General features: G+C 40.4%; 1 protein-coding gene across 7 annotated transcripts in view; it reads left to right on the plus strand.

The window, feature by feature from the left end:
- Positions 1–25205, plus strand: part of magi2a (membrane associated guanylate kinase, WW and PDZ domain containing 2a) — a 472217-nt gene that overhangs the window by 269738 nt on the left and 177274 nt on the right. The gene's annotated exons all lie outside the window — the stretch shown is intronic.

The raw sequence follows: 25205 nt of genomic DNA on the forward strand, positions 1-25205 counted from the left end.
AAAATGATTCCCTAATTCAAAAGGCAGAGCGGTTAGTTTGCCAGCCTTCAGATGTTGTGCACCTCCTCAAACATGAAAGATTAGCATTCTACACGGGGCCCGATAATTACATGCAAATTTCCCTAACTGCTGCCTATGGGAGGAATCATGATATTAACATTTCTGACAAAGTTTCAGGAAGCATTAGTGCACTTTGAGGCTTATGTTGCGGAAGTCAGCAGTGGTTTTGGGGGAGAGTTTGCCTAACCAGAAATTCTTTTCCATTACACAACAGAAATATTGGAAACAGAATTATAAGTTCTACTAATATTCTAAAGGTAGAAATTCCAATTCCTTTTGATAAGTGTTTGCCTTTCACGAATGCAAACATTGTTTTCTTGAGTGGAGTACTGCTTTGATTGGTTTTCTTGCCTCTGCACACTGAGTTTGATGAATCTGACAATTCATATGTTAGAATTTGATACAAGGCAGCGCTGTGTTTATAATAGTTATAGAGAAGGCGCTTGATACCCATACAATGATGTCTTTTTTTTCCATTAAAGCTTTTGTGACCACTGAAATCATGCCATTAAGTTGTTATATGGAGGCATTTTCTCTCCTGAGTGCCACTGGGAATTTCAAATGGCTTGTTTGTTTCATATATCAGGATTATCCTGCAAAAGCATGTTTTGCTCCTTCGATCTCCACAAGATGCAGAATAATTCTTAAACCGCGTTTACAAAAAGCGATTCTTCTTGTATAAAATCTTTTTCACTTTGATTGGCCCGAATATACAAACGTCTCTGAAATGCATCCACAGAAACTGGACCTAAATGTCTAACTTCCCTTTGGATCATCCCAAACTGTTTGATTGATCAATACAAAATCCTTTCCTACTCAGTAACTGAACCATTGAAAACCATTCATTACCACTTGAAAACTGAACAGATATTAGTTAGGAAATGTACAAACATAGATGATGAAAATATTAACAAAGAATCAACCTTGATTAATTGATTCAAATAAAGTTAATTGAACTTTGGAGTGCAATATAGATTCAATGAATACCATTGATAGTCCTGATGCTTAATGAGAATTCATAACTGAGTTTGGGAGACTCGTAGCCAAAACGATGTTGGTCAGAAAGGACTTGAGCTTAAATTTTAGCTCTGCAACTTCAGTTGGTGGTCAAAGGTTTGATATTCTTTCAATGAGTGACAGTTATGTTTTGTCGGTCAGGTGTCTGACACAAATAGAAACCTATCATCATACTTAAGGGTATCCAAGCCACAGTTTTACATTTACACGCCAAGCACAAATGGAAATTCCCTGTGTCTGATTAAATCCCTAGAATTAAAGAGTCCAGAAGAACTTAAACCACCATATATACTATAAAGTACTTTATATATATAAAATTGCAACTGGCTTTGAATAATAAACTTCAACAGAGAAGGAATACTTCTGTATTGCTGTCTATAAATGACTTGGAAAGTGCAGTCTTTGAAGTTTGCAGTTCACTGTTCAGAACAAGTCATGTCTTCATTAACATAGATGTCGAAATCCATCTTTCCTTTTGAATCATTGAATTGATTTAATGCTTTGACTAAAAATGTGTGTTTCTACTGCACAGTTGGGAGTGAATCAGTGTGATTTCACCATTAAACGTACAGCATAAATAGCGTGAATTGTGCTGGAGCTACACTCCTGACAGCGCCTGGCGGAGTTACAAGCCGACCAAAAAGTTGTGATACCATCACAATGACTGATAAGTCTTAAAGAAATGATAATATGTGTTTGCTTTTAGATAATAAGGTAGATATCAGGACTTTGTGTTCACCCAGTAGTTTCAGGAGCAAAGCAATTTACACATTTAGGATCACACTGGCTCACTCCCCTCTCTTCCCTTCCATTCCCCTCTCTCCTTTGATGGTTTGCAAATGTTCAATTTCTTAAAAACATTGAATGGGAGCATTTTGAACATTATCAAAGAGCTGATTTTTTAAAAAATAACATCAGAAATTAAAACGCTTAGGTGATTTTTAAAAACAGAAAAAAAGAGATTGTTTTCCTTTGAGTTGTCCAGAATAAGATGACTTCTGAGCTATATCCCGATAAATAGATATATATTGCACATCAAAGGGTTGTTTTGAAGATGAATTGCTGTATGAGGTCTAGCTGGCAGTAGTATGAAAATACAAAGCCAAAATACCACCGTTGACAGGCTGTTTGAACATGGAGTACTTTTACACAACAGTGAGGTTTATTTTGTTTGTGTGAGTTATAGCTATAGTGCACTTGCATTGTCTCCATTAATAAAGCTTGTAAGAGATACAAGCGAAGGAGAGCCAGGATTTGATGCCCTGGTCTGCTCTCAGTTGGATTGCTACAGTTGGGAATGGTCATTGTTCCTATAATATTAATAATCCTTGCATTCGATACAGTGCATTATCACGTCTTCAAGATGTCTCAAAACGCTTCACAGAATATACTGTAAAGTAAATTGACTGTATATTTTGTGGGCGAAACTCGGCAGCCAATTGCGCACAGCAGTGTCCCACAAACAGTCGTAGACTGAAGTGACCAATTTATTATTATTACTTTTTTGAATTATTTATTCGGAAGGAATTATTATCCCTGGAAAAGCAATCCACTAATAGAACCGGGTTCCTACTTACTGCTCGGTAAACAGAGACGTGTAGCAATGTAATACTGGTGTTAGATAAAAATGTATAATTTGAGACCAACTGTTTTGTATTATATCCTAGACTGGGAAGGAAAATTCAGCCAGGCTTCTCCCACCCAATCACTATTCAGTGACTCCTGCTAGTAAGTGTGGAAGTGTGGACTTTTGAGGCTCAGAATGTGGAAGCAAGTTTTCCACAGTTTTTCTGTAGAAATTCTAAGTTGAGACTGAATTTAAGAATTTTCAAAAATTCTGCACATTTCTTACATTTTAATATACAATGAAAAATGTAAGAGCTTTGAGCCTGTAATAAGGACAGGACTGGACTTGATAGCCTTCCTAAATTCATTGTCTAGATTTAATTGCCAAGAATGGCCAATTGGGTGAGGAAGGAATTGCACCAAACCCTGGAATGAATCAGTGCATTAAACTAGAGGGGAGAGTGCAGTTACTGTATATTTAATTTGTACAAGTGATTATAGTTCTGGAATCGTAACTTGGAATCTGAGATCGCGTAGAAAATGCTGTAACAACCCTATTCTACATTCACCTTCAAATACAAATTCATTACACGTCACAGTAAAAATCCTGTGAAGCACTTTGAAATGTTTTGATGACGTAATCAGATACTATATCAAATACCTGGGATGCTTATTACTACAGTATTTGCAAATCATGCAGGATTATATGACATCAATATAGCATAAACCTGCACAGATGGTGGGAAAACTGTGCCTTTTGAACATAAAATACAATTTACAATCAGCAATTCTGTTATAATCCAATCCACATTTACATTCACATTGACAATAATGCTTTCTGAATTCAAGCATAGAAGGACTTGTCTCTCAAAAAAATTTGTCAATTTGTTGAATGGAGCCAAATTTCAGAAATCACAAAACCATAAACTGAACTCCATGTGCAAATTCCTCTACGTGACAAATAATTTATTCCTTCATTGCACATTTTACATTAGGCCCTGCATATGTCATGTTGTGTTCTTGACAAAACATTAAGTGCCCTGAAGTGAGGTCGGAATATTTAATAATAATAATAATCCTTGCATTTAATTTAGCGCCTTATCACATCATTAAGACGTCTCAACGCTTTTCACAGGATATACAGTAAAGTGAAATGACTGCGTATATAATTTATTCCTGCATTGCACATTTTACATTAGGCCCTGCATATGTCATGTTGTGTTCTTGATAAAACACTAAGTGCCCTGAAGTGAGGTTGGAATATTTAATAATAATAATCCTTGCATTTAATATAGCGCCTTATCACATCGTTAAGACGTCTCAAAGCTTTTCATAGGATATACAGTAAAGTGAAATGACTGCGTATATTGTGGTCAAAACACGGTAGCCAATTGCGCACAGCAGTGTCCCACAACCAGTCATGGATTGAATGATCACATTTTTTCAAAAATGTTGTTAAGGATTTACTGTAAAGCTCTCTGGTAACTGCTCCCACCATTACAAGTTTGAGTTACTTTTTTTCAATGATCCCATCAGGTTGAACAGGAATCCAGGTAGCTCAGTGGTTAGAGCAATGCTGAAATGCTGTACTCTGTCCAGCACCTTGGGATGTCCTCCCGACGTGAAAGGCGCTATACAAATGTAATCTTATTGTTGTTGTTTTACTACTTTTTAATCCCGGAATAAAATATGTCTAACTATAGAATAAAATGTGTCTAGTGATTTCTCAACAGTTACTGTGCCAGTTTTGGCTCGAAACCTGTTTAATTTCATGATCGGTCATTTTATCTGGTGAAATTACATGGATATGTGGCGAAATTGCAACATTATCACGTCATTTAGACATTTTGCTTCTGTAGCATCAGTCATTGAACAACCTCCAACTCCCTTCTTCCCCACAGCGTGAGAATGGTTAAGCCCAAACCTGTTTGTAACAACCTTTGAGCCTGCCATCCCATTGATCACAGTATTTCAACGGTGTTTAGCAGTTTAGCAGCTTAACTTTGTGTCAAAATTCAAGATCATCTTGATTTCGTGCCTGGGTCGACCGTGCCTACAGTCTCCTCCCAACTCTCCCTGGCTGGGCATCAAACTACACCACTGCTAAGCGTTCAGAGATGCTACCCCGTGTGAAGGGCGCTATATTAATGCTATTGTTGTTCATTATTTGCTGCTGTGATCTTTATCTGCAGAATTAGTACTTTACATAATAACCTCGGTGTTCAACGTAAATCATGCACATTGTCGAAACATCTTAAAACGCTTCACAGGATTTTACTGTAAAGCGTAATTACTTGATATTTCTAGATGAACATGGGGACAGAAGTAGGCTATTTGGTCCATTAAGCATTAATGCTTTGTCAGTAAGTAAACATCTCCTCCCTTTGGCTTCTGCTTGTTGTTTCTCCTTAATGGCACATTTAAATCATTACCTAGTATGGGAGTTGCCTTGTGTTACATCATTCACCGCAATCTGACTCTCCAATCTAATAGATTTCTGTTAGTGAAAGAGTAAAAAGTCGCTTTTCTTTGAATTGGAAGAATTGTTTTTTTAAGTGCTCTTTCTAATCTTGTGATTAGAATGGATGTTCGTTACTTCATTGTTATTTTGTATAGAATTTCTTCACTCAGAGGGTTGTTAGGACCTCAACAACAACAACAAGATTACATTTGTATAGCGCCTTTCACGTCAGGAGGACGTCCCGAGGCGCTGGACAGTGTGCAGCATTTCAGACCCGAGCTGGGGTCAGGGGGGAGAAGGGAGGGGAAGGGGGTGACCGATGGCATGGTCGAAGAGGAGGGTCTTGAGTCGGGACTTGAAGGAGGCTAAGGAGGGGGCGAGGCGGAGTGACTGGGGGATGGAATGCCAGAGGTTGGGGGCAGAGTGGCTGAAGGCGGGTGGGTCGGGTGACGTGGAGCAGGCCAGAGCCGGAGGGAATGGGCGGGTTGGTAGGGGAATGCATTTACCACAAGAACTATTGTGACCAAATCAATAGAATCATTCGAAGAGGAACTGGATAACACCTGAGCAGTGAGATATTAACGGATATGGGGAGAGAGCTGGAAAGAGGGTTTAATAAACCAAAAGGATGATTAGACAAACAGTTAGCAATGTCAGATGTAATTGGCAGAAACAACATTATACCTGACACCAATTTATGGAGTCCTGTAGCTCAGTGGTTAGAGCACTCGCCTCTCAAGTGGAGACCTGGGTTCGATTCTCGACAGGGCGAAACGTTGGGCAAGTTTCCTTACTCTACACATCTCTGTTTACCTAGCAGTAAGTAGGAACCCGGTTGTTAGTCGATTGGCGGATCGCTTTTCCGCAGAAATAATGTCTTAAAAAAAATAATCATTTGGGGACTCAATCCTCGACTGTTTGTGGGACACTGCTGTCCGCAATTGGCTGCTGCGTTTTGCCCACAAAATATGCAGTCAATTCACTTTACAGTACATTCTGTGAAACGCTTTGAGATGGCTCGAAGATGTCATAAGGTGCTATTTCAAATGCAAGGATTATTATTATTATTATATGAGGAGAACCCTGGAAAGTGGGTTTAATAAACTAGAAGGATGATGTAGATGAACATTTAGCAGTGACAGGTACAATGTGCAGAATGCTCACCTTCCATGCAGCAAATTTCTATATTAAGAGACTGAAACCCTGTTACACTGGTTAGTACTAAGATGTGTTGCTGAGCCAATGCTTATATGCACCAACACATTTTACCTAGCAGCATATGGTTTCCCCAGTGTGCTTTTATTTGTCACATAATAATAATGATCCTTGCATTTGATATAAAACCTTTTCACCTCGGTGAGACGTCTCAATGGTTTAATAATTTAATAGCTTCACAATTATTGCTATGTTGCACTGCTGTAACACTGTAATAATTGTGACGTTAAAAACTTAAACCACCTAATAAAAGATGCAGTATTTTGTCAGATAAGTCCTGGAAGACGGTTTACATCAAAAAGTGGTGTTGAACAGAACTCAAAGTGCTTAACAAATATAGAGGTGGACACCGACTAGAGAACTTTTAATAATAATAATTCTTGCATTTGATATAGTGCTTATCACAACTTTGAGATGTCTCACTACACTTCACAGATTGAACTGTAAAGTGAATTGACTGTATATTTTGAGGGCGAAACGTGGCAACCAATTAACCTAGATGGTTAAAGATATTGACCAAAAGCATTTTGGTCAACCAAAGAGATGTGTGTTTAGGAGGTTTTTGAAGGTATCTAACCGGTGGTCCAGAATAATCCTTTGTGTCTACATCGTTGTGCTTTGCTGCAAGATATTGCTAAGTTTTCAACCTGTTTGAATCTGACAACGGTTGTTATTTTTACATTTTGAAGATAAGCCTTCGCATTTGCTTTCAAAAAATTTGCTTTCAAAGAAGACCTTTACACTGGCTGATCATGGCATTTCCGTCAAAGTATTTCTATTGTGCTCTGCTGGTAAAGAAATGGCCCTGAATGCCATCTTGCTCTTTGTTTTACAGGACAACGGTAGGTGGGGAGCACCAGCCTTTTTGCAACTTTCAGTAAAGGGCAAGCAAATGTCAGTGGTGCCTTTATTAATCACATTTGGTAACCGCAAGGGAATTTCAGAGGAAGCTTTTCACAGGGATGGTGAGAAATGTGGAACTCACTGCCACCAACTGAGGTTGAAACAAAAAACATGACATTATTTAAATGGAGATTTGATGTACTGTATACATGAGGGAGAAGGGATTAGAGGGGTACAGGAGAGAATACTGGCACAGACTAATTGGCCTGATTGGACTGTTTCAGTGTTGCAACACCGTATGTAAGTCTATATAACGTTCATAACTGGATGGGATCAACTTTTAAAGCAGTCTCTTTAAAATCGCTGCTTTCTTCACATCGTTTTGATCCATGGCACTAATTTGCCATTCTCACCTTTACATTCTTGTTGCATGTAACAGCTAATTGTGATCTAAGATAGATGGAGTAAATATAACAAGTGCTGAAAATGAAACGCTTTCTTAGCTGAACACAATCTATCTTAACAAGTTCAAAGCTGCCTTTTCTTGAGCGCGTTGTTATTTAAATCCAGCTAAGTATAATTAAAACTATTCAAAACAATCAATGAAAAAATGATGGAAACAGAGGAAAGATAGTTACTGTGAACCCATTGAATTTGAAGCCTCCTTTTTTTTGAGCGGAATGGGCCTAACCTTTTCCCTATACTTTCATGCGAATGCTCGTCTATCCTATTAAAATGAAGGTGATTTTCACTTTCAGACGTTTCAATTTCAAATCAAATCTACCCCCTGTGAATATAGCAAAATTAAATGAGCCGCAGAAAATACCAATTATAACAACTTTTATTTTACGCTCTTCACGTAGGATATCGTGCCTCCAAAGAGTTTCATCACATAGTATTGGTATCAATACTTCATCCTTCTATGTTTGTGTTTTTTTTACTGTCTGTAATGGAGCTGAAGCTATGAGCCTGGGGAACAAACGCAGGAATGAGAGCTTTGTTGTATTATGTCTATTACATGCCAGTGCAAACCTTGTGCACAGAACACCATCCCTAGTAACACACACGCACACCATCCCCAGTAACACACACACACCATCCCCAGTAAAACACACCATACCCAGTAACACACCCACAAATCGTCCGCAGTAACACACACCATCCCCAGAAACACACACTGTCCCCAATAACACATACACATTATCATCCCCAGTAACACACACACACACCATCCCCCATAATACACCATCCCACGTAACGCACACACATACACATTACCGTCCCCAGTAACACACACACACAGACACACACCATCCACCATAATACGCACACACCATCCCATGTAATGCACACACACCGTCCCCAGTAACAAACACACCGTCCCCAGTAACACACACACACACCATTCCCCATAACACACACGCACACACACACACACCGTCCCCAGTGACACACCATCCGCAGTAATACACACACCATCCCCAGTAACATATACATGGTCCCCAGTAACACACACACACGTGGAGTCCTGTAGTTCAGTGGTTAGAGCCCTCGCCTTGCAAGCGAGACACCTGGATTCAGTTCCAGGCCGGGCGAAACCTTGGGCAAGTTTCTTTACTCCACACGCCTAATAATAATCCCTCCAAAACAAAACAAAATAATAAATTGGTCATTTTCAATCCATGACTGTTCGTGGGACACTGCTGTGCGCAATCGGCTGCCGCGTTTTGCCCACAAATATACGGTCAATTCACTTTACAACATAATCTGTGAAGCACTTTGAGACGTCTAGAAGACGTGAAAAGCACTTTATGAGATGCAAGGATTATTATTATTTATAGATGCCTAAATTAATTAACCATTGAATCCTAATAAATTAAATTAACTAAAAATCCACGACTGTTTGTGGGACACTGCTGTACGCAATTAGCTGCCGCATTTCGCCCACAAAATACACGGTCAATTCACGTGCCAATTCAGTGTATCCTGCGAAGCGCTTTGGGGCGTCTCGAAGACGTGATGAGGCACTATATCAAATGCAAGGATTAGTATTGTTATTATTGAAAGGGATACATTAATCGTCATTATCAAACGATTATTTTCATTTGTTGCACGTCTGTACCAACATGAGTGTTTGACACAGTGCATAACAGAGTATTGTTTACATATGGTTCACACATAGTACATTATAGGGACCCAATATTTATTTCTTGACGCTAGTTTTATACACTTGAGTGCCATTTCTGCAGGGTGCTCTGTAAAGGAAAGTTCAGTGTGATCCTGGGAATTTTAGATGATGCATGCAAGATGAAGGCTCTAAACCAAAGCCCTGGCTGGTAAACATAGCAGCAAATGACCCCAGTGTACAGTGTTAGCATTCATGCAGGAAGGGGCAAGGTCAGAAGTGAACATCTCCTTGTCACTGGATTTTGGAACTAACTGCAGAGTCGTGCAACTGCAATTAGTTTGAGCCTTTGTGTGTCAGGCTAATTTAGCTTTTCGACTCATTACAACCAGCATTGAATTTGATGGATTGTGCAATCTTTGGTCGAAATGACAGGTTTGAAGGCCAGCAACCAGGTTGGGGTGACTGTGCTGCAATCCACAGGCTATTGCACAATTGTACTAATTGTTATTACCATCGCAGTCTATGCAGTAAGTGCTGGTACTAGGGTATGCAGCCTTGATGCTGTGACTTTTTTTCACTGCCTCGCAAGCGGGAGACGTGAGTTTGATTCCCAACAGGGCGAAATCTTGGGCAACTCCACACGCCTCTGTTTACCAAGCAGTAAGTAGGAATCCGGTTACTAGTCAATCGGCGGGTAATAATTCCTTCGAAGAAATCCCCCCCAAAATAATAATAATAAATTGGTCACTTCACTCCACAACTGTTTGTGGGACACTGCTGTGTGCAATTTGCTGCTGCGTTTCGTCCACAAAATATACAGTCAATTCACTTTACCGTATATTCTGTGAAGCGCTTTGAGACGTCTCGAAGACGTGATAAGGCAAAATATAATGCAAGGCAAGGATTATTATAATTATTATGTTAAGAATCTTGGCCATGCCAACGGGAGGTTGAACGAAGCAGAGGCCTCACCACAGGGACGGGAGAAGGAAAGCCATTCAGAGCTTAGCGTGTATGCTTTCTAACAGCTGGATTATGAGCTGTGGAATTGAGCCAAATGCAGGGCAAGAGAGAAGAAAATTAACTTAAATTTGGCATGACTAAGATCTTGATGCTAAGCATTTGGTTTTTTTTAGTAAAGTGTTTAATGAGCTACATTCTTTGTAAATGGTGTTAAGAATCGACCGTTTGTCATTCAGCACAAATTTAATCCATCAAATATTAATCATATAATTTCTGTCTAGTTCTGCTGTCTCATGTCAAATCACCAGAATTATGACTTGAAACAAGGAAGCTAATGACCTGAAAACGTAACTGGCATTTCTTCCCCATTTAATGTTATATAAAGGGTGTGTGAATCAACCTCGGCAAAAGAAGTAATGTCACTTCAAAGGTCCCTTATGTTTTTTTATATAAAAAGGAAGTGGCTGCTCAAATGAGATGTTAAACCAAGGTCCAGTCTGCCCGTTCAGGTGGACGTTTAAGATTCCATGGTTTTACCCAAGAAGAGAAGGGATTTATTCCCGATGTCTGCAGTGTTCTACTGTCCCCTGACTTCTCACCATCCACTTCATGTCTATGAACCAGAAGACAAATGCTTCTGAATTAACCTTTTCCATGCATGCTGGCTTGAAAACTGCAGTCTTCCCTTTCTTTAAAAAAAGAAGCCAATCAAGTGAGTTAGGAGATGGTCGATAGTATTGCATTTATACAGTGCCTTTCACACAGGGTAGTGTCTCAGAGCATTTAGTAAAAAGGGATGGGATCAAGCAAAACCGTTTGAGATCGCAGAGCGAGAGAAAGAAGAACCACTTTGTCCAAATTTTAAAGCATGTCCAGCAAACAGATGTATTACTGAATTGTTGTTGGTCCTAGAAAAAGACACAATGAATATTATGCTGCAATTGTGCTTCCAGCTTTGATCCAATGTGGAGCCTGTAGTAGAGCAATTTTGGAGGTAGTTTTTAATGCTCTTATAGAGCAGAGAGTGCACTAAGTTCTTTGATAGCATTAAAGAGCCTGAAGATGGTTCAGTGGTTTATCCAAGGACCATTTCATTCCTATACCAGCTTCAGGAAGTGGTTCCAGGAGAGGGTGGCTCAAATTGAATTGATGCTCTTAAAACCTAATTTATGCGACACTTCAAAGAGAGTATTAAAAAGGGCAAAGAAAAGGCAGAGAGAGAGAGAGAGAGAGAGAGAGATGTCTTAAGATTGAACGAGGGAACTATGGAGACCTGAAATGAAAAAGGCCAAATAAGGCAAACTGAGTTTTAGCGTGGAAGGAAAGGGAGAGCCATCAGCTGAGAAAAGAGAAATCACCCAGAGACAAGTAAATAGCACGTACGGCACGTTTCATGTAAAAAAACGATTCAAGACGCTTCAGAAACTAAACTAATAGGAGATAAAATCAATGTTGCATTGGCAGCAAATTTGCATTCGGATCTAAATGCGCCAACAAAGTCCCCCAAACAACAATGAGATGAGTAAGCAATTGCCAACAATCACAACACTTTAGAGTATATCTGGTGAAGCGCTTTGTACCCGCCTCTCAACATGAAAGCTGCTACATCAGATGTAAGGATTATTATTGCAGTGATCTGTATTTTTAGGAATCAGTTTGGATGAGGGAGGGATATTTGCCAAGACAACTAGGAGAAACTCCCAAATCTTCTTTGAAGTAGTGATACCAAGGTCTTTTGATGTACGCCACAAATTCCCAGTAAGGTTTTATTTTATGTATCGACAGAGATCAAGAGGAAACTGACTCCGTGAGATTTCAGGAAAAGAATAAAGGCGAAAAACTGAGCAGCATAAGAGGTGGTGAAGCCTCATACTTTGTCAGCAGTTTTTCAAAATGTTTTGAGTGCAGTGTTTAGCATAACTGCAGTGAATATGAATGTGTTTACTACATAGTCATGATATTATGTTTCATAATAATAATAGTAATCCTTGCATTTGATATAGCACCTTACCTGGTCATTGAGTCATCTCAAAAACGCTTCACAGGATATACTATAAAGTGTAATGACTATATATTTTGTGGGCAAAACGCGGCAGCTAATTGCGCACAGCAGTGTCCCACAAATAGTTGTGGATTGAGTTTTATGGTGAGATTATTTTGCCACTCCATCCACCTGTCGCTCTTCCTTCCGACTTTAAAATCCCATCTCAAAACATACCTCTTCAAATGTGTTTTCCATCATCTATATCTCCCCCAACCATCTTCAGCTCCCTGTCCCCCCTCCCCCGCCCACCTTGGGTGACCAGCCAGCTGTGTGAAGTCCTCCCAAAATAAACAGCACTATATCAATAAAATTATATTGTAAGTTGTATAAACAATGCAGATAATGAATCATTACAGAAAATATAAATTGACCTCAGTACTAATCAAAAACATGTCTCATCAGGAATTATATAGTTATTATTTATCACATTGTACCAGTTCCTTTCTCTATTCTGTTTTTAAAATAAAGCTTAATAAAACACCTACCTTTTTTTTGCTGGATCCTAATTGCGCTGCACACTAATCATGTAACTATGCAACCAACTCAAAACATTTTCCAGCCATTGCATTTCCACTTCGCAGCTCAATGTGGATAAGCCACTCTGCAGATAGCCAGAGCACTGCTGAATCCGGATGAATCAGATGAGAAAAGACCTCAAATTTCTCCTAAGAAGTGGTTGCTTTTGTACATTTCCTGGCAGCTATGACAGAATTATGACAGAGCACAAATATTGAGGCTTAGCCGCAGCTTTTTTGCCTGTTTTAATTCTTCCAGGTGGTGCATAGCTTGGATACTGAGGAGATAGGGAGGTTATGGCTCCAGCCTCCTGCTTGTCTCTCTTGCCCTCCCTCTATCACACCGTCATTCGCTGCGCCTTCAGCCATTACACTCTGAAACACTTTTCCTTTATCCCTCCATCTTACCCCTTCCTTCCCCATCTTCAGGTCGCGTCTGAAGATCTTCCTCTTCAGCTGTGTCTACGATCATGTCCCCTTGGTTCGGGGTCGTGCTCAGCTACTGTCGAGCGCTCTGGGACACTACCCTGTGTGAGGGGCACTATATAAATGGAAGTTGTTGTTCTTGAGAAAAAGAGGTATTTTGCATCCATTTAAAAAAAAGACATCCCCATTCTCTTTGCCTTCTCAGTTATGATTTTTCCCCGTAGCAAAATGGGTTGCATTGTCCCATGAACATCTGACTTGTAGCTACAAAAGCAAATTAATCCCAAGAAAGTAACACAGTTATTCTGCTTCAAGCCACCGGCCATCTGTGTGCTTCTTGCATTCAGCCTCATTTCTCCCTGGCTACCACATTCTTACAATCTGCTGCTTTTATGGTTTGGGAAAAACAAAAGGAATATAAAAGTTTAGATATTCTCCCCTTCCCTGCTTTCAACCCTGGCACTTTTGTGTCCATGTTTCCTCGTTCAGACCTGATCGAAGGTCTGCATTGTGGACTTCCCTCTGTTATCAGAGGGCAGAAGCTACATTCATTTCTCTTGCCTCTTCTCCCCACGAGATGCATCATCTTGCATTTTCGCCCAGAGCATAAAATTCACTGGGAAGCTGAGTTTATGTTTTCAGTTGACCTGAAACCCTTCTCAAGAGGCACTAAGAACCTCTAACTTGCTTCACATCAAGGAAACCGTCACCCTTCCACGTCAACAAAGCACAGTCAATCCACTTTACAATATATTCTGTGAAGCGCTTTGAGATGTCTCAATGACGTGATAAGGTTCTATATCAAATGCAAGGATTATTATTATTAAATTATTATTAATCCTGTCTGAATTTTCCAACTTTCAAGGAGTAAAACAGCTACTTACACAGTGTTTGGATGTTGTGCTCCTGACACTGTTGTCTTCATTAACCTTCCAGATAGTCCTCTGAACTGATTAATGTCAAAGACGTTGAAAAGCTACAGATCATGCCAGTCACAGCAGTCCTCACTCTGGCAGATTATAAAACGCTTGTTTGAAAGATAGCACGTTGATCGTAAAGTAATTTTTTAAGATAAAATATGTATCTAATTGCTGCAGGAGTATCCACGCAATGCCTACCATGTACAAAATATTATAAGACCTTCATTGTAGTGGATGTAACTTGTTAGCAACATTCTGACGTTAATTTGGGAAAGTTGAATTCCAAAATCAGCCACTAGAACTGCTTCTAAATATAGTTCCAATGTTAATTCTTGCTTCGAACAAGGTCATCAGTGCAATTTGCACTGGTGAAAATTTCATCACCAATTAAATTGGTGATGAAATTGTCCCATTAACAACTGCTCATATCAATTTCTTCAAGATTGGATTTATACTTAATTTGAGCAAAAAATTGACACTTCTTGACTTTCTTGGGGGGAGGGGTTATAAATTTTGCGATCATTACAGTAACACACTGTAATGTCCATTTTGGGGAGTTGGTTGCAGGGAATCACGGGAAAGAAAATTGCAGTTCTGTTAACATGCATTGAAATTGAGGATTTCTGACAATTCACTCATTGCCTGTATTCCCCCAGTTATGCTGGAGGTCGGCTTGGCCACCTCCAATACTCTTCTCATTGGAGGCCACAAGACATCGGACATGCCATATGTTGGAGTTCTGGATTGGAGCAGTGGCCTGCCAGTGAGTGGGATACTGACTCCACTGATCTCTCTTTGGTTCCTTTAAACTTGTTCTCCTGAGAGGAGGCAGCTTCCAACACACACAGGAACTGGTTGATGTGCGAATTACAATAAGGTTGCTAATTTCCATGCATGTATTAATTAGCACCATCAGCTATATCTTCGCTATTCATGCCGCCAATTTATTTTTTAATGCAGTGTGCCTTTTCAACCAGAAACTTCTGAAACGCCTTGCAAAAATCCATATATCTTTCAACAGCGTGCAATCTATAGATTCTGATTTCTCTCAAAAAATTCAATTAAAACAGCCAAGCATGACCCTCACTTTACAAGTCCACGGTGACACAATTCCTGCTTTTCTAAACATTCACAAACTCTATCCCATATTGTGGTCTCTAGAAGTTCACTCATGAGTGTGAGATGAGACCAATTTGTACTATAATTCTCTGCTTTAATGTAACATTTGCCCAAAAGTAGAACTACCTTTTTCTGCAAAAAATAGATTGTATACTCTCATCCTGCAAAAAATCTTCATTTTTATTCTCTGAATACTTAATAACCAGAAATTTCTTTTTTACCAAATGGTATTTTGTGTATTAAAATGACACTGTTCTATACCTTTAACTGTGATTTTAACATGATTTTTCTGGTTTGAGTAATAATATAATAATCCTTACATTTGATGTAGGCCTTATCACGTCGTTGAGACATCTGCTTCACAGAATATACTGTAAAGTGAATTAACTGTGTATTTTGTGAGTGAAAAAATACACAGTCAATTCCCTGTGGGGTATTAAACAATATCATGTTGGTCCAAGTCGATTTGCTTATAATTAGCATGTGTGCAGTTTTTTCACATGCACCAAGACTGCATATTCAACACCCTGTACAGCTTCCACTGTTCAGTTCAGGCCTATGGTAAAACTCACACGCCAACCCAGATCACGACTCCTGATCTTTGACACCTCTTTGATCTTAGACTACAAAAAGACGAAGCCCTCTGCCAAATTGATGGGCCACAATAATTCTGACACATCCCTGAAGTACAGAGCTGTGTTTGTCTGTTACTTTGCTGCCCTTGATACTAATGTCAGTGTGTTAAAACCTTTGACTTGAAAATTATGCTGATAATGGGCATGGACTTGGTGTCAAATTGGCAATGATTGCAAGTGCTTTTGAGCTGATGGTGATGATTTTAACTCAGTTTTTACTAGTGGCTTCCTTCCCCACTTTCCCCCATTTTATCCCTCCCTCAGTCATATATATCGAACTTGTTTCAGTAATTGTATAACTATAACCCGTCCTTCAGATGAGATGTTAAACTGAGGTCAGGTTTGCCTGTTCAGGTGAACATTAAAGACCCTATGGCACTATTCAAAAAGAGAAGAGAGTTTCTCTTGGTGTTCTGGCAACAATATTTTTCAGTGATGATAATAATAATCCTTGCATTTGACATAGTGCCTAATCAATTCGTTGAGACGTCTCAAAGCACTTCACAGAATATATTGTAAAGTCTATTTTGTGGGCAAAACCTAATGTTTACATTGGAGGATTCCTAACGTAAACAGATTGCAATTGAGCTGAAAAAGTGAGAGATTGCTAATAGTAACTCAGTCTCTAATGGGGATATCCTGATTTCATGACATGAGTTGTTTTTTGTGAATCCCATTGCAAACTGCTGCTTCTTCAACTCTCCTGTGTTCAGTCATATCAGAACCAAGCACTGGAGCGGCAATCAATCCCAACAAATTCTTGGTCCTGCTTGTGGAGAGAGTTGGTGCCTCCAATGTGTTCTCAAGCTATTTCTTGCTTTCGTAAGGGATTCGGTTTGCTACTGACCTAGGGTGTACTCTGTACGTTATATGCTTCAATCAGTACTAATAAAACCAGATTGAAATATTTATTTCAACAGACAATCTACAGATGACAACTGGCACTCAGTCGTGTGACTCTCCTACAAGATCCTTGACCCGTGCCAGAATAAAAACTCATGCGACTTGATGTGCCACATCCGATTATCTAACATGGATACCCAAATTAGATTAGATTCATTCTGCAATTTACTTCATTTCCATTTGTGTAATGGGCGTTTGAGTAAGAACAAAGGACAGTTGCAGGGTGGTGGAGTGGAGTGGGGGCGGAGGGGACGAAGGAACTCTGACTGTGATGTGGAAGGTGCAAGTTTTGACCCTGAGTGATGGAGAAAATGTTTCTAAATAAATTTTTTTTTCCTTCATGGTCCTCTGAGGTGAAACAGCTAGATTTTCGTTGATGTAATTTCTTTAATGGCTAATATGTGCAGAAAGTATCCAGCTGCATCTGAACAGTTGACAGAAAACGGGTCACGTGGCAAGATACAGAGCGTTTAAAGGGGTGTTGCTATGGCGAAATATCTGAAAGACATGTTTCTCCGTTCGTACACTGAACAAGGCGAGGTTTACTGCAGTGGCCCTGTCTCTGATTGTGCAATCTTATCCTTTTTAAATTTGTTTCAAGGTATTTACAGTTGGAACCTGGTTATCAGTTGTTTGGCGGATCGCTTTCCGGGGCAATAATCCCTTCAAATAAATTAATAAATAGTTTGGTCACTCAATCCACGACTGTTTGTGGGACACTGCTGTGCGCAATTGGCTGCCGCGTTTCATCCGCAAACTATACAGTCAAGTTCAGCTGAGAGGGACTAAACAACAACAACTTGTCTTTATATAGCGCATGCAGGATAGAGTCCCAGAGCTCTTTGCAGTGGCAGACCACAACGTCAAACTGGAGGGAGGGGGGAGGTGACTGTAGGCCCGGTTGAAAAGGAAAGTCTTCAGGTGTGACCTAAAGATAGAGAAGGAAAGGGCAAGGGATATAGGAAGAGAGTTCCAGAATTTCGGGGCGTAGAGGCTGAAAGTGTGGCCGCCGATGGTGAGGGCACGAGGGACAAGCAGGAGGCCGGACCCAGGAGAGTGGACGCAGCGGGTAGTGGGTTGGGGCGTAACCAGGTTGGAGAGGTAGTGGTGGTGCCAGGGCATGAAGGGATTTGAAGACGAGTGTGAGGATCTTGAAGAAGCTTCGGCTGGCACCCTGAGTGCTTTTTGCCCCCTTTGTTATTCCAGTTGTAATGGAAATGAAAGTGTGAAAGCTTGCAATGAGAAGGATACAGTTTGAAGTACAGCAGCTCTGAAGGAATATCAGAACAGAGTGTTATAAGGAGCTGACGGTATAATACCCCATGATTGTCAGTAAATGTGCCGACCTTAGTTTTAGGAAGCGTATCAGATTGCTAAGCTAGTCAGACTCAGACACACTCACCCACTGAGATGATAAATTTACCGAATGCCAGAGAATCGGACCCGATTGTCTGCCACGCTCCATTCATGCACCAGATTATCACATTATCAGCCCTGAGTTTGTCTTAAATCCCACATTTGGTGACAGAAGTACTTTAGAGTGACTGTATTCTCTCAGCTGTTTTCCTTTTCTCATCTCTGCATTGATGTGTGAAATGTGAATCTATTAATAACCTCAACACAGAAAAGGTAATCTGTGACTGCACGTTTGGAAATCATTTTTTTTTCCCCCTCCTGTCATTCTCTCATAAACCGCAGTGCCTATGGGTATCAGGCCAATGGAGGACTCTTGTTGGGTTAATCCGCAGATGGCTGTCTTGCATTTGTCAGTATAAAAACGAACCTGCAATTGGCAAACATACATGAAAAAAAATGTTGTTCCGGGGTGTTTGAGTTCATGGAGTTAAACAATTTTTTGAGCTTTGTGCCTGAGTTTTACAGGCACATAAATGGTGGCTTACTGAATGCCAGCCACGCTTTAATTTCTATCTGGAATAAGGGATTGTACAATGTAATTTCAGAATGCGCCTGACTATAAAAATGGTTCCACAAAAGCAGAGAGGGCTGACTCTCTCTCTCTCTCTCTCTCTCTCCCCCTTTCATCATATTTGTTTTTCTCAATTATTGTCATTTACCCAACAAAACATCAGAATGAAAAAAAAATTCTTTGTACAGGATGCAATGCTATCTGCAGAGAGGAACTGTTGGTAACTAATAAGTACAACAATAACGTCAGGATACTGGGTGTTTCAGAACAGTGGCTTACTTCATTCTCTACACCACAGTGTGTATACTAATTAGAGCATTACAGCCTTTTTTTGGCTATTTACAATAAGAAGGCTTGCCTCGGGATTTAGATTAATTTGTGCTTGAAATCCTACGTTAAAGCCACTCTTTAAATTGTAATTTTTTTTCTGTCACTGTACCGATATTTTTGCATCCTCATTATGGATAATATCCAGCATTGGAAACAAATTGGGTCAAGTGTGAGATATTCAAATGTCTCTTTCACGTGACGTGACACATTCACATAGAAATTCTGGGCTGAGGGAGCTGGGATCAATCAGTCTGTTCATTCCCGTGGTTCTACCCAGCGACCTTGCTCATGATCTCTGTATTACGGTGACTGCACTGTCAGTTCAGAAATAGAACTCCATGATTTGCACAACAGTGAAAGGGATGCACTGTATTACTGTGGTCGGCGTACATCAAAGCACTTGGCCGCTTCCCAACTTGCGACGCCGAGCATGTAATCGTTTGTGCTTACCAAGTCTCGTGCACCACTGACTGGCTGTGGTGCCATGTTTACTTGTTGAGGACAGGCCAGAACGTCTTGAAGCCAAACTCCAAACTATACGTAACACATTTATAATCCTTAATAATATAAATAATCCTTGCATTTGATATAGCGCAGTATCACGTCTTCGAGGCGTCTCGAAGCGCTTCGCAGAATATACTGTAAAGTTAATTAACTGTATGTGTTGTGGTCGAAATGTGGCAGCCAATTGCGCACAGCAGCGTTCCACAAATAGTCAATGGATTGAGTGACCACATTATTATAATTTTTTTAAAAATAATTATTTCCCCCGGAAAAGCGATCTGCCAATCGACTAACAACCGGGTTCCTGCTTACTGCTTGGTAAACAGAGGCGTGTGGAGTAAGGAAACTTGCCTAACTCTTCGCCCTGCCAGGAAATCGAACCCAGGTCCTCTTGCTTGCGAGGCGAGTGCTCTAACCACTAAGCTACAGGACTATGTACAGGGATATACTATGTAGGTGAACATGGAAACCAATTTGCGCACTGCATCAATCATGAAATCAATGACCAATTTTATCTGGGAGTTTGTTGGTCAGGACACTGGGAGAAACTCCCTTTTTTGCTAATAGTGTCAACTGTTAAATTTTAATATAATAATAAGAATAATCCTCGATATAGCGCTTTTCACATCTTCTAGACGTCTCAAAGCGCTTCACAGAATAGACTGTAAAGTGAATTGACTGTATATTTGTGGGCGCAATATCCACCTGAGAGGCAAACGGGACCTTGGTTTTAGTGCCTCATCTAAAGGACGGCGCCTCCATCAATGCTGCCTCAACCCACCACTGGAGTGTCATCTTAGACGATCCGAGTTCCAAGTTCAGACATGTGTCTTGAACCCACAACTTTCTGATTCTGAGGAGAGAGTGCTACCTACCAACTGAGCCAGGCGGCACACACACAGCAACATTTGGTAAAGGGTGATGTTTTTGGTGATGTTTTTGACTCCCAAGTTGCTAGTACAACATTTTAACTTAAAATTTTTACTTTTAACATTCATTTTGTGTTTAACATTGGTTTGTGGGACGCTGCTGTGCGCAATTGGACGCCACGTTTGGCCCACAAAACATACAGTTATTTCACTTTAACAGTATATTCTGCAAAGTGCTTTGAAACGTCTCAACAATGTGAAAAGGATCTATATCAAATGCAAGGATTATTATTATTATGCTATTATTTTTAGCTTAACTTTAAATTTTGACTCTTAACATTACTTTTGGGCCTCGGTCTGGCCTGAAGCTTGATATGCGGACTTCCACAGCCTGACGAAAGACATTCTGGATCCGTGTAAGACTGCTGCTATTTTGACCCCAATTATTTTGCATTATTCCCCCTGAAGTGTGGCAAGCCTTGTAATTTAGTTTAACCCTATATGTTCTGAATCTCTTCTGCATATTCTGAAATCTGCATATAACATTTTCTATCAGAAAGCTGAAAGTATTTTTTTAAATGATAATCCTCGCATTTGATATAGCGCCTTATCATGTCTTCGAGACAACTCACGAACCGCCAATCGACTAGCAACTGGGTTCCTACTTACTGCTAGTTTTACAGAGGCATGTGGAGGAAGGAAGCTTACCTAAGGTTTCGCCCCGTCCAGGAATCGAACCCAGGTCAAGCACTCTGGAACCCTATCCTGCGTGAGGGGCGCTACATAAATGCAAAATGTTGTCGTTATGACCTTGAGTTTTCGAGGCGAGTCCTCTAACCACTGTAGTACAGGACTCCACTTACAATCAGAGGTGCACAGAATTTTTTTTAAAAATTCCAAAACACTTTGTTTACAGGAAATAATCCAGCTGTTAAAGGGTTAATCAAACGTCTTCAACAGCTTCCTTCATAGACATTAGATTGAGGAACATTACAAAGAAAGGAGGTTGTAGAAGAGCGAGCAGTGTTCTGTGCAGAGTGTTTGGTGAATTACAATAGCGTTGAACTGAATGGACTCCTTTCTGGGAGACGTTTAGAGAGGGAAAACAGGGAACACAGCTGCAGTGGTCATGTGTAGATTGCAACTGTAAAGGAAGTATGACCCCATGGAGCCTTTTAAAATAATAATTAAACCTTTTGCCCTCCGCTTCCTCTGTTAGATGCAGCACTGCAGAGCCTTGTGCTAACGACGTGTAATGCAGTACAATATCAGCTTACACTGTTGTTTGCCTTTGTTTTTCCTATCTGCATTTCTCTGGATTACATTTTCCTGCTTTGTGTGACTTACATCCCTAAGCAGACCTCTGTAAGTTACCTTGGGATAATTATGACCATTATACAGACAGCTCAGGAAAACACCTGTCTGCTTGAGAAATGCAGGATCTGATTGTGTTTTTACCCTCACGCACAACACACTGAAAACAATTTTAAAAGCACTGCAATGAAAAGCTGTATCTCACAATATTACGAGCGGTTTGGCCCATTTGATATCAACCTTACCATTTTCTCATTATAGCATCAAGCTATTTTTAAATGACTCCAGTGTCCTGGCCTCAACCCCTCCCTTGTAACCTGTTCCTGTCAGTTAATTACTCTCTGGGTTTCGCACATTTCTGCTGTCGGCACATCCAAAACTACTGGTGCAGGTTCTCATTCTCACTCCCATTTAAAATCTTGTTTACCTCACAAGATTGGTTTGGATGAAGTAGGTCCTTCGGTCAATTTGATCTCTTGCTTTCAGAATGGTCACTCTTTCTGTTCTCCAAACAATCTTTGGGTTTTTTTCTTATTCTCCCTTTTTATTTTCTTGTCGATCCATTTTGCAGCAGTTTTGTTTCATTTCGGTGTATCCGCGTAAGGTTTTTGAAGGATATTTTCAGTGCCTTGAGATGTCCTCCTGACGCGAAAGGCTCTTAAACGTAATTTGTTGTGGTTTTTGATATCCTCAACTGATTTGTTCAAGTAATGTCTCCCAGTCTGTCACTTAGTTAAAGCGCTCTGAGATGCTGTCCGGTGTGAAGGGCGCAATATAAAAATAAGTTGTTGTTGTTCAGCACTCGGAGTTCAGCTGTGAAGTTTGCCCAGCTAAAGTTGTATACTAAAGTTTTGCTGTGCACTTGTGCTGATTCCAAACCAAGTTGAATGTTTTTGAGCTACTGTCACTGTTGCCTAATGAATCAATGACTTCTGCTCCCTGAATGGTGTCTGGGTCACTGAGTAGAACAGAGTCAAGGTAGGAACTGCCCCTTATAGAGCAGTGAGTCAAGAAGCAGTCATGCAGTACATTGACAAGATCAGAGTCCTTCCCACGTGGGAATTCCCGGTTTATGCTGGGCTGATTGAAGTTTCCTATGAGTACTTTTTCTCACTACAGTGACAAGTCATTCTCCCTACCTTGGCCTGGTAGTTTGTAGCAAACCCCAAATGTTAGTGAGGTCTGTTTTTTGCTGAGGATATCTAACCAGAGAATTTCATACCATTGATCAATAATAATAATAATCCTTGCATTTGATATAGCGCTTTTCACGTCGGGAGGACGTCCCAAAGCGCTTCACAGAATAGACTGTAAAGTGAATTGACTGTATATTTGTGGGCGAACGCGGCAGCCAATTGCGCACAGCAATGTCCCACAAACAGTCGTAGATTGAAAATCACCAATTTATTATTGTTTTTGGAGGATTATTAGGCGTGTGGAGTAAGGAAACTTGCCCAAGGTTTCGCTCTGCCTGGAATTGAACTCAGGTCTCTCACTTGCAAAGCGAGTGCTCTAACCACTGAGCTACAGGACTCCACAATCCCCTGTTGCTGGCTCAACTATCTTAATTTCTCACATGTGCTTTACAAGGATGGATTTATGGAAATCTCTCCACCTTTCCTATACCCCCTGTCTTTGCTGAGCACCTGTACAGTTGTAAATTGCATTCACTTCCATCATCCTAACTTAACCATGTCTTTGTCATTCCTACCACATCAATAGGCTCTATTTGAAAAGAAAAGGATGTTTCTCCCGGTGTCCTGGCCAACAAATCCCCCAAATAAAATTGGTCATTTTTGTAGGACACTGCTGTGTGCAATTGGCTGCCCCATTTCGCCCGCATAATATACAATCAATTCACTTTACAGTATATTCTGTGAAGCGCTTTGAGACGTCTTGAAGACTTGATAAGGCGCTATATCAAATACAAGGATTATTATTATTATTGCTGTGCGCAAGCTGGCTGCCACATATCACCCACAAAATGCAGTCAATTCACTTTACAGTATATCCTGTGAAGCGCTTTGAGACGTCTCGATAGCGTGATAAGGCGCTGTATCAAATGCAAGGATTATTATGTATTTTTGGAGGATTTTATTACCCATTTTATTCTTAACCTCAGCCTTTCCTATCGCTTCCTGATGATTAGTAGGCCTCCTTTCTGTCTACTGTATTACAGAATTCCACTCTCCCCTTCCAAATCTCGCTTAATTGGAATGAAATTCCTGTAATTACTTTATGCCAGCCGATTAGCTCCCCCATTAGTTAAGTGCAAGCCACCCTTCCTATCAACATTTTGTCTACTTGATAAAGTTCTTCAATTATCTACGTAGTCACTTCTCACAGCGCACGAGGTTTTCCTAACCAATCATTGAAGTTAATTTATTCTGCTAGTCTTTCCACATTTCCAGGCAATACAGTGATTTTGTTCAATGTAGCATGGGGGCGGGGGTGGCAATTGTGACCAATGCTGTGATAATTATCATTTCCTGCCTTATGATGTTTGACCCCCCCCCAGCTGATTCAGTCACAATTATTAGACGCAGAGCCATGCAGGATGGCCATTGAATAATAATAATCCTTGCCTTTGATATAGCGCTTATCACATTGTAGAGCTATCTCAAAGCGCATCACAGAATATATTGTAAAGTGGATTGACTGTATACTCATGTGGGCGAAATGCGGCAGCCAATTGCGCGCAGCAGTGGTCCACAAACAGCCCTGGATTGAGTGACCACATTTTTTTTTGAGGGATTATTACCCCTGGAGAGCGATCCGCTAATTGACTAACAACCGGATTCTTACTTACAGCTAGGTGAACAGAGACGTGTGGAATAAGGAGATTTCGCCTCGCCCAGGAATCAAACCCGTGTCCTTTCGCTTGCGTGGCGAGCGGGCTAACCACTATATTACGGCAACATTTTCTGTGAAATGATAATTATCACCGAGGATAATGGCCAGATCGTGATGGGTGATCACAAATTTTTCATATCATTAACTCAGCACCATTGAAATAAATGTAAAAGACATCTTAAGTTTTGATGCCCACATCCTATCCCACGTTTGCTAAGCATTCAAGACACACTATTTGATCAGGAAGAAACCAGCTGGATTCCATTCCCAAGTTGAGGCAGATTCTGGTCGTCAGGTCCCTTAGATAAAAATCACTTCATGGCTGTTTGTCGGATGTTGCTGTGCACAAATAGGCTGTTATGTTCACCTGCAAATACACAGTCTGCGTAATGCACAGGAAATCATGTGAAGAGCTTTGAGACTTTTTCCCCCCTTGACACAAGTCGCTATTCCAAATGCAAGGATTATTTATTTATCAGGTGTGTTTGTAATATTGTGCAGCACGATAGTTCGGGAACTGAATTGAAAAGTAAAAACTGGCGATCTTCAATAATAGCAAGCGGGTCCTTAATGGAAGCTGTCTTAGAGGATGC

The sequence above is a fragment of the Callorhinchus milii genome, unplaced genomic scaffold, assembly GCF_018977255.1.
Source record: "Callorhinchus milii isolate IMCB2004 unplaced genomic scaffold, IMCB_Cmil_1.0 Scaffold5, whole genome shotgun sequence".
NCBI classification, from domain to species: domain Eukaryota; kingdom Metazoa; phylum Chordata; class Chondrichthyes; order Chimaeriformes; family Callorhinchidae; genus Callorhinchus; species Callorhinchus milii.